Source organism: Lutra lutra, chromosome 2 (assembly GCF_902655055.1).
Source record: "Lutra lutra chromosome 2, mLutLut1.2, whole genome shotgun sequence".
NCBI lineage: Eukaryota > Metazoa > Chordata > Mammalia > Carnivora > Mustelidae > Lutra > Lutra lutra.
This window is the reverse complement of record NC_062279.1, coordinates 120959566-120971941: the sequence shown is the minus strand read 5'-3', so window position 1 is coordinate 120971941 and position 12376 is coordinate 120959566. Positions and strand designations below refer to the sequence as shown.

Below are 12376 nucleotides of genomic sequence, written 5' to 3'. Positions count from 1 at the left end.
AATTTCAATAGTCTTTTTTTTTTTAAGATTTTATTTATTTGACAGAGAGAGAGAGATCACAAGTAGGCAGAGAGGCAGGCAGAGAGAGAGAGGGGAGGAAGCAGGCTCCCCACTGAGCAGAGAGCCCGATGCGGGGCTCGATCCCAGGACCTGGGATCATGACCTGAGCTGAAGGCAGAGGCCTTAACCCACTGAGCCACCCAGGCGCCCCTAATTTCAATAGTCTTTTTCTAAATCTGGAAGAATCCCAGTCATTCTCAATCTTTGTTCCCTAATAAGGCACCAGGACCCCACATGAATTCAAGTTTGCCACAGCCAAACTACCAACTTTGCCCAAGAGAGAAACTGTCCCAGTATGAATTCTCTAGGAATCTAGAAATTACCTAGATGTGGTTCAGAATCCTCAGATAGAAAACTGAACTGAACTAAATTGCCCTGGAGCTAAGGGAAGGAGGGAAGAAAGGAAAGGAAGAGATTAAAAGGAATAGATCTCTGGGTGCCTGGGTGGCTCAGTTGATTAAGCAGCTGCCTTTGGTTTAGGTCATGATCTCAGAGTCCCAGGATTGAGTCCCCCATGGGGCTTGCACCTCCATGGGGAGTCTTCTTCTCCCTCTGACTTTTTCACCTCTCATGCTTGCTCTCTCTCAAATAAATAAATAAAATCTTTAAAAAAAAAATAAAAGGAGTAGATCTCTAATGGCATAATTTTCGTCACAATGAAACAATTATTTAAGAATAACAGGGTTTACTTTCAAAATAATCAACAAAGGTAGCCACCAATTTAACCTAATTTACATTGATATTTTCACCATAAAAATATTTTACAGCAGAGTAAAATGAAATGCCCTTCAAAACTAAATATATATTAAGAAAAATATTTTCAGAATTAATAGTTTATTTTACTCTACAAGTAATACAATTATTATTATGTTAGTTAGTTGCCATATAGTGCATCATTAGTTTTTGATGTAGTGTTCCAAGATTCATTGTTCTCATAAAATCAATACTTTTAACATCCTGCCAATCAAAATGCCATCAGCATTTTTCAAAGCGCTGGAACAAACAATCCTGAAATTTGCATGGAACCAAAAAAGACCCCGAATCACCAAGGAAATGTTGAAAAAGAAAAACAAAACTGGGGGCATCATGTTGCCTGATTTCAACTTGCTGTGATCACCAAGACAGCATGGTACTGGCACAAAAACAGACACATAGACTAATGGAATAGAGAGTCCAGAAATGGACCCTCAACTTTATGGTCAAAGGATCTTTGACAAAGCAGGAAAAAATATCCAATGGAAAAAAGACTGTCTCTTCAAAAAATGGTTCTGGAAAAATTGGACAGCTATATACATTAGAATTAAACTCAACCGTTCACTTACACTGTACACAAAGATAAACTCAAATGGATGAAAGACCACAATGTGAGACACAAATCCATCAAAATCCTAGAGGAGAACATAGGCAGTAACCTCTTCAACATCAGCCACAGCAACTTCTTTCAAAACAGGTCTCCAAAGGAAAAGGAAACAAAAGTGAAAATGAACTTTTGGGACTTTACCAAGATAAAAGCCTTCTGCACAGCAAAGAAAACAGTCAATAAAACAAAGAGGTAACCCACAGAATGGGAGAAGATATTTGCAAATGACACTACAGCAAAAGGGCCGATATCCAAGATCTATAAAGAACTTCTCAAACTCAACACCCCAAAAAACAAATAAGTCAAAAATGGGCAGAAGACATGAACAGACATTTCTCCAAATAAGACATACAAATGTCTAACAGAGACATGAAAAAATGTTCATCATTATGCTAATAACATTTTTTAAAAATTAAATATATGTTAAGTTCTAGGCACTTGGCTAATGCCTTATGGATACTATTTCATTTAACTTGCACAAGCTCATAATGTAAATACCAGTTGTGGATGAGGAAGTTTATAAAAGTTAAATAACTTGCCCAAGATCACAAAAGCTAGAAAATGGAACCAGAGCTTGAAACTCAAGTGAGTCTAACTCCAACACCTATTATCTTTCACTACTCCACAGTAGACCCAAGTTAAAAAAAAATTCTCAAATTATAGAACTACAACACATAAAAATGTAAAACCACAACTACTTTATAGATAATTTTTTAAAAATATTAAAACAGCATACTATCTGTATTTTAATGCATAAAGGAATTTACTGCCACCAAATTCAAGATGTTAAAGGTTTTTGAATGCTTAATTCAGATTTTTATTTCTTTATCATCTAATAATTTCTTAAAACCCCAATGTCTCGATGTATAAACTTGACTGTTCCTCAAGTTGTTATACACTTTTTATAATACCAGGATACCAAGTCTGAAGTCATTTCTCACACTAAATTGTCATCATCATCAATAATGTTCTTAAGTCCATAAAAACAAAAAAAATATAGATTCCTGTATTATTTCAAAATATACCTGCCAACTGAAATTATTTTTCTTTTCACTTACCACTAGCCAGCGCAGGCCACAATTCAACATTCTGTCATGCCACTAGTCTCCCAGGAGGCACCAATGTTAAAACAAACCAATGAGAGTTAGTCCAATATATTTTAGGAAAACCACAATTACCCACTTCTTTAAAGCTGATAAAAAGTGGAAGGAGCTGAACATGCATTTGGAAAGAGGAAATTTGTACATTTTTGGATATACTAGAAGAACCCAGTATTCTAATAATGATTTGAACTTTAAAATAACATGTAATGTCCTACAAATCAACAAGTAAAACCACCAAACCATGATCAAAAGATATGAACAGACAGCTCACCTAAAAATAAATACAAGTGGGCTAAAACCATAGAAAAGATGTTCTTCGTTCTCATTGAAAGATAAAGACCAGTTAAAGCTGCAGTTGAGGTACCATCGCTTTTCTTTTTCTGGCGACAAATTTCAAAAACATTTGATAACGCAATATTAGAAAAGGCTTGGGGAAACAGAACCCCCCCCATACATTGCTGGAGGACGTTTGAATTGATTTAGCTTTAAAGGAGAGCAATATTGTAATATCATCTTAAAGCTGTCAGTGCTCATATGTTTTGACCCAGCAATCCCACTTCCAGAAATGAATTGTATGGATATCTTCATACACGACCAAAATGTATAGGCTATCCATTGTTACACTGTTCATAAAAATAAAAGATTGTTAGCAACCTAATAAAGTTCAGTTCAGAAGATTAGTTTAAAAATCATGGAACATCCACAGAGCTGCAAAAAAATGAGGTAACTATAAAAGCACTGATAGGAGATGATCTACAATGTATACTGTGGAAAAGTGAAGAGCAAAACATGTACGTGTACCTGTGGAAACTAATAACAAGCTCAAACCTGCAGATTTCATTTTATAAACACACTGCTCAAAAGACTAAAATGGACAAAAGTTAAAATTTCCAGTCAATGGCACATAGTGTAAAATAGCATTTGTATGCATATGTATAGTATTATTTTTAGGCATAGGTTATATATGAAAAAATGATGAAGAAAAACTGGGTGGCTCAGTCGGTTAAGTGTCTGCCTTCGACTCAGGTTATGTCCTGGGTTGAGCCACATATTGGGCTCATTACTCAGCTGAGAGCATACTTCTCCCTCTCCCTCTGCTGCGCTCGCTTTCTCTCTCTCTCAAATAAATAAATAATGTCTTAAAAAAAAAAAAAGAAAGAAAGAAAAACTGGTATAGACTACCATTGCAAAGGGAAATTAAGTGGATATCCTGGCCCAGTTTGAGTTTGTAGAAAGATTTCTTTTTTATTGTATATATATTTTTTATAATATCTAAATTTTGTAATGGGTGCATGTGTTACCCAAAGTAAAATAAAATATTTCGGTGAAATGTGACTATCTTTTTCTTTGGTTCTCCCATCAATTTTTGCTTTCTTCCTCTAGACCCGAGATGAATTTACATTTTTTATATCAGTTTGCTAAGGCTGCCATAACAAAATATCACAGAGTGGGTGGCTTAACCAGCAGAAATTCATCTTCTAACAATTATGGAGACTTCAAGTCCAAGATCAAGGTGTAAGCAGGTAGATAAATGCCTTCTTGCTCTGTCCTCACATAGTCCTTTCTCTGTGCAAGCATGACCCCGGTGGCTCTTGGAGTGTCAAGGACAACAGTCACATATCAGGGCCCACCTTAATAACCTCATTTTACCTTAATCACCTCTTTAAAGTACATATCTCCAAATATAGTCACACTCTGAGGTACTGTGGGGGAGGGGGGAAGTTAAGGCTTCAACATATGAATTATGAGGGGACACAATTCAATCCATAGTATTTGACAAACATGATCTTTTCCTTGAACTAATCTCTTTTTCATTCTTCTACAGTTCTTTGAAATACACATTCCACATACCTTACTTTAAAACTCTGGTTGGGGCGCCTGGGTGGTTCATTTGGTTAAGTGCCTGCTTTTGGCTCAGGTCATGATCTCAGGTCCCAGGATCGGGTCCTGCATCAGGCTCTCTGGTCAGAGGGGAGTCTGCTTCTTGCTCTCCTTTTGCCCCTCTCCCTCTGCCCCTTCCCACCCGCCCTAGCTTGTGGTATCTCTCTTTCTTTCAAATAAATAAAATCTTAAAAAAAAAAAAAAACTTCTTACTGCCTCTATTTTATATTTTATTATCTTGTTCATTTTTTCTTATTCTTTTTTTCAAAGTATAAAATTTAAAATTTTTTATAAATTATCATTTGATCTTGTGTGTGCTCCCGAAAAGGCCAAAGAGTAGAGATTTTTTTTCCCTCATCCCTTTGTATTGGTCAAACCCTCTCTTGGCATGTCTGCTAGCCTAAGTGACAATCTTATCTCTCTAATAAACTCTTTTTATTGCCTTTGTAGCTATAGTCTTTCTGCAATTCATTAATCATTTATCACTATATCTCAGTTCATCAGGTCAATGTGAAAAAATTATTTCGAAGTCTTCTTTAATTTGATTTTTTATGTCTCTATTTTTCTTCTTTACTTAAGTCAGGAAATATTTAGTATCTATATACCAGACACTGGACTAAGCTTTGGATATACATGCATAATCAAGGCAAACACAGTCCCTGCCCTTGAGGAGCTGATAGTCAGTGGTGAAGATAGAGAATGAATCAAAAGCTAAATTCTAATGTATCACTGCAGTCTAATCATTCCTGGTTATATTTTTCTTCCTCTAGCCCATATTAAGCTCAATCCTTTTGATTGTACATGACAGAAAACTGATGTAAGTTGACCTAAGTAAAGGAAATGTACTGGTCCTCATAAGCTTTAGACACCAGAATTAGATTAACTTCAGGTCAGGCATGAAATTCCAAGCCATGTATATCTCCAGGACCAGTCTGACTCTCTCAAAGAAGCCATTCACCATGTTAGCTATAATCTCATGATTCCCATGGTAGCAAGACAATGGCAGAGTTCTTGGTCCTATATGCTCCTCATTTTTTGATCCAGCAAGAAAGAGCAAGAGGCTGTTCTCCAGAAATCTCAACCAAAGTCTCCTTGTGCCTCATTCACTGTTCTTGGGTCCCACGCTTACCTCTAAAGGCAATGGGGATTGTGGTACCATTGGCTGGCCTTGGCCATACACTCCACCCTAGAATCAGAGCTACTGCTAACTTCAAGCTACCATTCCTTGATCAATAAAGATGTATCACAAAACTCAGTGAGAAGGCAGCCACTATGAATGAAGAAGCAGCCCTCAACAGACACTGAATCTGCCAGTCTAGATCTTGGTTTTGTCAGCCTCCAGAACATTGAGAAATAAATATTTGTTGTATAAGCCACCCGCAACCCACACAAAAAGACTTTTCACACTGTTCACAATGTTTTCCATCTTTTCTGTTTCTAAATACCTTTTGGCCCTACTACTAGATTGTGAATTTCCTCAGGAATGTCTTCCATAGTTTTATAGTCAGGCCTAGCATTGTGTTTGGCATAAGGTAAACAATCAATAAATGGTTATTCAATAAATGAAGGAAAGAATAATTAGTTTAGGATAACAGAAATCTAGATAAAAGCAGACGTGCTAAAGAGTATTTAAAAATCAGTAAATATCACACCCTTCATCTGAATGTGAAATTCCACATATATTATATCAGAATTCTATTTACTGAACAATACTTTAAAAATAAAGGTACGATTACCTAGTGTTCCAGGTTGTTGATACTTCTCAATTTGAAATATGATGCTAAGATCCAACAGCTACTACATTTGAAGGACAATACATTTTCTACTAATACTACATATTCAAATTTGCTGAGTGACATCATCATAGTTGTTATAGTTATACATGCTGAGCACTTAGCATGTCCTAATATATCTTTCCTAAGCATCGTATATATATAAAATCACTTGTTTCTCTCACACACACAAAATATATGGCCATCTAAAATCAGATTAAAAAAAAAAAAGCAAATGTCCTTCAGACAAACGTGGGACTAGGAGCCAGAGTTTCCTTTTAATATAGATAAATTTGTTTGGTCCAAATTAAAATCTTTCCTAATCTAAAAAGGTATAATATAAAAAGTGATGTGAAATTAATACCTAAATATGCCTTGGTATTTAGCTGTTGAAAACTGATTGAGTCAAGAAGTTTTCATATGAAGCCTTAAGTAGAAAATGTTGTAGTGATACAAATTTATTAAGAAATCCAAAGTGCTGACATTGCATCAAAATTTATGAGAATAAAGATGGAAATGAAAATATCCACCTTTGCAGAGACTTTGGAATCTATTGGTAGAAATAAAACTCAAAGCCAGAGGGATCCCTGAGTGATGCAGTCAGTTAAGTATTTGACTCTTGGTTTAGGCTCAGGTCCTGATCTCAGGGTCAATTCAGCATGGAGTCTGCTCAATATATTTATTCTCTCTTCCTCCCTCTGCCCCGCCCTTTCATGCTCTTGCTCTCAAATAAATAAATCTTAAAACAAACAAACGTCAAAGCCAAAGAGACACACTATTTTCAATGCAAACTATGTTATTTATCACTTTCATTTCCTTGAAATGTTTTTTTCTTCCCTTTCAGTGTCATTTCCTTCTTGTCTGAACAAAGTAACTTTCCGATACAGTTTCAAAAAGTAGCTACCTGTATCTGATTAAAAAGAAGTGGAACTAAAAATTATCTTCCTGAAAAAATTATCTTACAGAAGTATGGTATATACTACTTTCATTCTAATGACCTTTTGCACATATTTAAATCAATAGCCCAACTAAAAATAATACTATGGATTGGAGAAAAGAATTCTCAAAGTATGGATTACTGTATTTCCTGAGTATCTTCTTGTAGGCAAGGAAACTGAGGCTGCACATTTCCTTCCCACCACTTAACGTATGACAACAATAAAATGTGGTCATCAGACATATTGAATTCTACAGTTACTTTTTTGGCATTTTCAATTGACACGTAACATTCTGTACATTTAAGGTGTACAACTTATTGATACATATACATATTGCAACATGATTACCCCTGTAGCTTTAGCTCACATCTCTATCCTGTCATAGATTTATTATTTCTTTTTTGTAGTGAGAACATTTAAGATCTGGTCTCATAGCTATTTGGAAGTACATAATACAATATCATTGACTATAATCCCTATGTACATTAGATCTTGAGAACTTATTTCACTACTAGTTGCACATAATTGTTGCAACATTCTCCCCAACTACAATATATAAATTAACTGTGATATTTGGAATTGGATCTCTATCTACACTCATTCATTTATCGAGTTAATATTTATTAAGCACTTACTGTATTTTTATTTAACAATTACAGCACTATTGTAAGTGCTAGTTATACAATGCTGCACAAATCATTTGCCTTCAGGGAAATTATATCCAGAAGTGGAGACAGACCACATCCAAGTAAACAAACTAGTTTCAAATAGTGTATACAAGATACATGTACAAAGAAGGAAATCAAATAAGGGAATGTGGTAGAAAATGACTGGATTTAACTTTAAATGGGGTGATCAGAGAGAAGAACTAAGCAAACAAAAACTTACAGGTTGCTGCATGAATACCAGCTTTCTGGTTTTAACAGTATAATATGGTCATGTAAGATGTTGTTAATGGGGAAGCTGGGTAAGAGGTACACAGAACTCTCTGTACTATTTTTGCAACTTCTTGCTTGTCAGAGTACTTCAATATAAAAATTTAAAACTAATAATTAAGTTACACATTGTGCAAACAACTATAAAGAAAAGAAAGAGGTGACAGAGTATTAGAGACTTTAGGAAGAGTAATCATGAAAGATAGCGCTGAGGAGGTGATTTTGAGCAGAGAGCAGAAACATGAGAATAGTCCATTGAGAAGGAAAGGAGTAGCACTTCCAGCAGAATTCCTATAGCCTGCAGAGAGGCCCCAAGGCAAGAAAAAGTTGGCATGGGAAAGGAATTGATAGAAGATACATTTGGAAGGACGCGTGGCAAAAAAGGGAGAGACTGAGACAGGAGAATATGGTTGATGAAGTGGGAGAAGCCCTTGGGTGTTTTGTACTAGCTGATTTTGTTCTTTCATTTTCAAGCCTCAAATCTACCACACAACCAATGTATGCTGTTAGAACAAATATTTGTTCTAAGCTAAAACAAATATCTTGGCTATCACTACATTGTCTATTCTACTACGTAAATTATTCATTTATGATCACATATACCAGTTCTCTACATACTTTAACATACATACGAAGTACCTAGGAATCTTTTTAAAATAAAGATTCTGATTCAAGGTATGAGGTGGGATCTGAGATTCTGCATTTTCAGCAAAATGCCAGATGATATAGCTGTTGCTGTTGTTTCATGCAATAGACTTGGGTATCTAGGTTGTAGTCTGATAAGGAGTTTGGAATATATGCTAAATTCAGTGGGAAGCCATTGAAGGACTTTAGACGACACATAACCCAATTTGCTTTATACTGTACTTCAAGTTCCATAAGACTCATTATATTGTTGGCTCAGGCTCTTCTCTCTCTCCAGCAGTTATTTAGTAAGAAGGCTGTTTCAAAGTTCTGAGTAACCTTGCATGTTTCGGGTTTCTTCTATGTATTATTCTCTTTGGGGCTTAAATCCAGTTAGTGAACTAGGTAGGTCAGGCCAGCTAGGTCCAGGTCAGTGGCCTTCAAAGGCTCTTGCTCATGTGTGCCTAAAAGGTTTTGTAAGCAATACACCCCTACACACATTAATATCTTAAATTTTTCATAATAAATTTAAATCATTGTAAAGGATGCAATTTTCTATACTATCACAAATATTTTTTAAATAGAACTTTAATAACTTTCTTTTAAATGTATCTAATGGGACCTAAATACTATAGTTACTTATATCCACTACCCTTAATGGATAAATTAATACTGGACAAATAAAAATAATAATAATGGACAAATAATAAAATTAATAATGGACAAATTTTTCTTTAATAGCTGCAAATTATGATTTCTTTTTCTTTCTGAATTTGCAATTTCATCATATTTCCCCTGCAGAATATTACTTTATATTTAATGTTTAAAAGCCTTTTATGGAGTGCCTCTCTTTCTTACCTGCAACAAATTACATAAATAAATATAAATTTAATTTCTAAAATTTTATGTAACCATAAAGTTTAAATAATTAACTTTCTCCTCTCTTGAATTCCCCCATTGAGTTATAATGACAGGTATTAATGAAAACCGATTAACCAAAATATTTATTTTATAAAATGTGATAATTATTATGTAATAAGTAAAATGTACTGGAAATCTATCTCTTATTATGAAAAAAATGTGGTCTTTTTTCACCAATTAGTTAATAATGTATCTGTGGATGAATCCTACTGATTGCTTGAAAAGGGCCTATTTCTATTTGTTCATGTGTATTGACATAGACTTTAAGAAACTTTGTTCAAATAAACAAGGAGATAGGGATGAAAGGAGTTTTATCACATCAGTATCACTTAATTCTTTGAATTCCTTTAGAGTTACATGCCAAAATTTATATTATGATCTATATCAAAAATTATTTCTTTGATTAGGTCCCTATAATACTGAGAATTAGAAACCAATCAGAAATCTGAATCACAGGGGCGCCTGCGTGGCTCAGTGGGTTAAAGCTTCTGCCTTCGGCTCAGGTCATGATCCCAGGATCCTAGGATCGAGCCCCGCATTGGGCTCTCTGCTTGGCAGAGAGCCTGCTTCCCTCTCTCTCTCTCACTCTCTCTCTGCCTGCATCTCTGCCTACTTGTGATCTCACTGTCAAATAAATAAAATATTAAAAAAAAAGAAATCTGAATCACAAAATAATTTATTACCTAATTATCAGTCATTTATTGTTAGAGGAAATTTACCAAAACTTCTCAAATGATATTAGCTATATATTCTTTTAACTTCAATGTTTTAACGTCATGAAATACAAGTACAAAACATTGTACGAGTGTGTGTTGTATTACATGGAGATGGAATAATACATTTGTGTTTTTATCAAACTCTGTATCACCCAGTGCTAGCCACTGTACCAACAGCTTTCCACAGGGATTTTTCTATTCTTCCTATAAGGTTTTATCATGAAGAAAAAAAGCTCACAAATCTTTTCAACCGCCGCAGATTTGTATTTGTTGTTAATATTCTTGTTCAGATGCTTTGGAAAACTGTTAAGATATACAAAATTGCCATAGCCAACTGAGTAGCTAAAGAATGTTGTTATTTCATTTTGGCCAAAATCTCCCTTATGTCATCATTGCAAAGACACTGTGCCCTTCAATGGGGTAAGAAAAAGCATTGTCTCAATGGTTCTCTTACTGTTTAGGAAGGCAAATTACCATTTCTTGAAATGTACAGAATATTTTAATAGTTATTGGCTAAGCAGTCATTCATGAAAATCCAGTTATATAAGACAAATAACAGCAACAGAGAGCTGTAAGTCCCCACATATACTAAAGAAAGCAAGTTTGGAAATATCTAAACTAACTGTTTTTCCTACCTCTACTCTGGTTTAACCACATCAAATGAGAGTAACGTGAGCCAGTAAAGAAAAGTGTCTAGAATTCAGCATCCATAGCATACCTCAGCCATTTCAGCTAAGACTTTTTAAATGATAAACCAAAAAAGATGATGAAAGTAGCATTTACTTTGTTGGAAATAAAAAAAAAATAAAATCTGCTAATTTTATAAAATATTTGAAACTAATTTTGTTTTTACAATAAAATGATGTTTATCTTTTTTAAAGTTCTAATTACCATTCTTGCTGTTAAAAAAATCAAAGTGATATCAACCTTTAGGGATAACCTTTGGGTTATTTAAAATAACGTTTGGAAAACTGAACATTTTTTAATTGCCAGCATTATGCTTTGTTCTTGGTAGAATCTTCTTTGTTTCTTCTTTTCATATCCCAATTATAAACCCCAGCCATACTGACTTCTGTGGTAGTTAATTGATCTTGAAGAAAGTCAAGGTCTTCCTCAAGAGAATCAAGATTCTTCGTGGTAGTCAATAAATTATTTCCCAACAATGCCTGAGCTTCATCAATACCACAATATCACATTCAAGCATTACATTAACCCCCAACCACAGACACATTTTATGAGTAGGAGGAACAGAAGGTTTGCAATACAAGTTATCCACCAGTAAGAATCTGGTCTCCAGTGAACTGGTGGGCTCTTTTTTTTCCCTACATGTATTTTAGAATTTCAAAGTCTGCTTAATTTCAGGAATCTGACCTTTCAGTCTCCTTTTCTTTTGAGAAAGTTTGAGTTCCATAAACTTATACTTCTGGTACTGTTCATCCAGCTTCTTTAGTACTGCTTCTACAGTCTCATTCTCAGGCTGTTTCATGAAGGAATCCACATCTTCCACAAACATGGCCTCAGGAATCCCTAGGTGGAGCTGCTTTCGGTTACCTGCCGCCACTTCTCCTGAGCCACGGCTATCCTTAGCGGCCACCATCTTGGGGAAGCATTAACCCTGTATTTTTTTCACTTGAAGCCACCTGTTCTAGTGTTCTAAAATCACAAAGATTTTAATAAAATCTTTAAAAAAATAATAAATGTTTCATCAAAATCTTAGAGCTTCAGGTTAAACTTGCTTATAGAAAATGTCCGCTTTGAACCTGATTACAAGGTTATGTTTCATTGTTACCCCAAGTTAGCCAAATCAGATTGACTTTCTTTTTTTTTTTTTTAAAGATTTTATTTATTTATTTGACAGAGAGAAATCACAAGTAAGCAGAGAGGCAGGCAGAGAGAGAGGAGGAAGCAGGCTCCCTGCTGAGCAGAAAGCCCGATGTGGGGCTCGAACCCAGGACCTGGGATCATGACCTGAGCCGAAGGCAGCGGCTTAACCCACTGAGCCACCCAGGCGCCCCTCAGATTGACTTTCTGTTAAAGAAATAAGTCTTACATTTTTTAATTCAAAT

The 12376-nt window shown here is 35.1% G+C and overlaps 1 pseudogene; it reads right to left on the bottom strand.

Annotated features, from left to right (window-relative positions):
- Positions 1–10980: 10980 nt before the first annotated feature.
- LOC125094287 (prefoldin subunit 3-like) lies at positions 10981–11907 on the bottom strand (annotated as a pseudogene).
- Between the last annotated feature and the right edge of the window lie 469 nt (positions 11908–12376).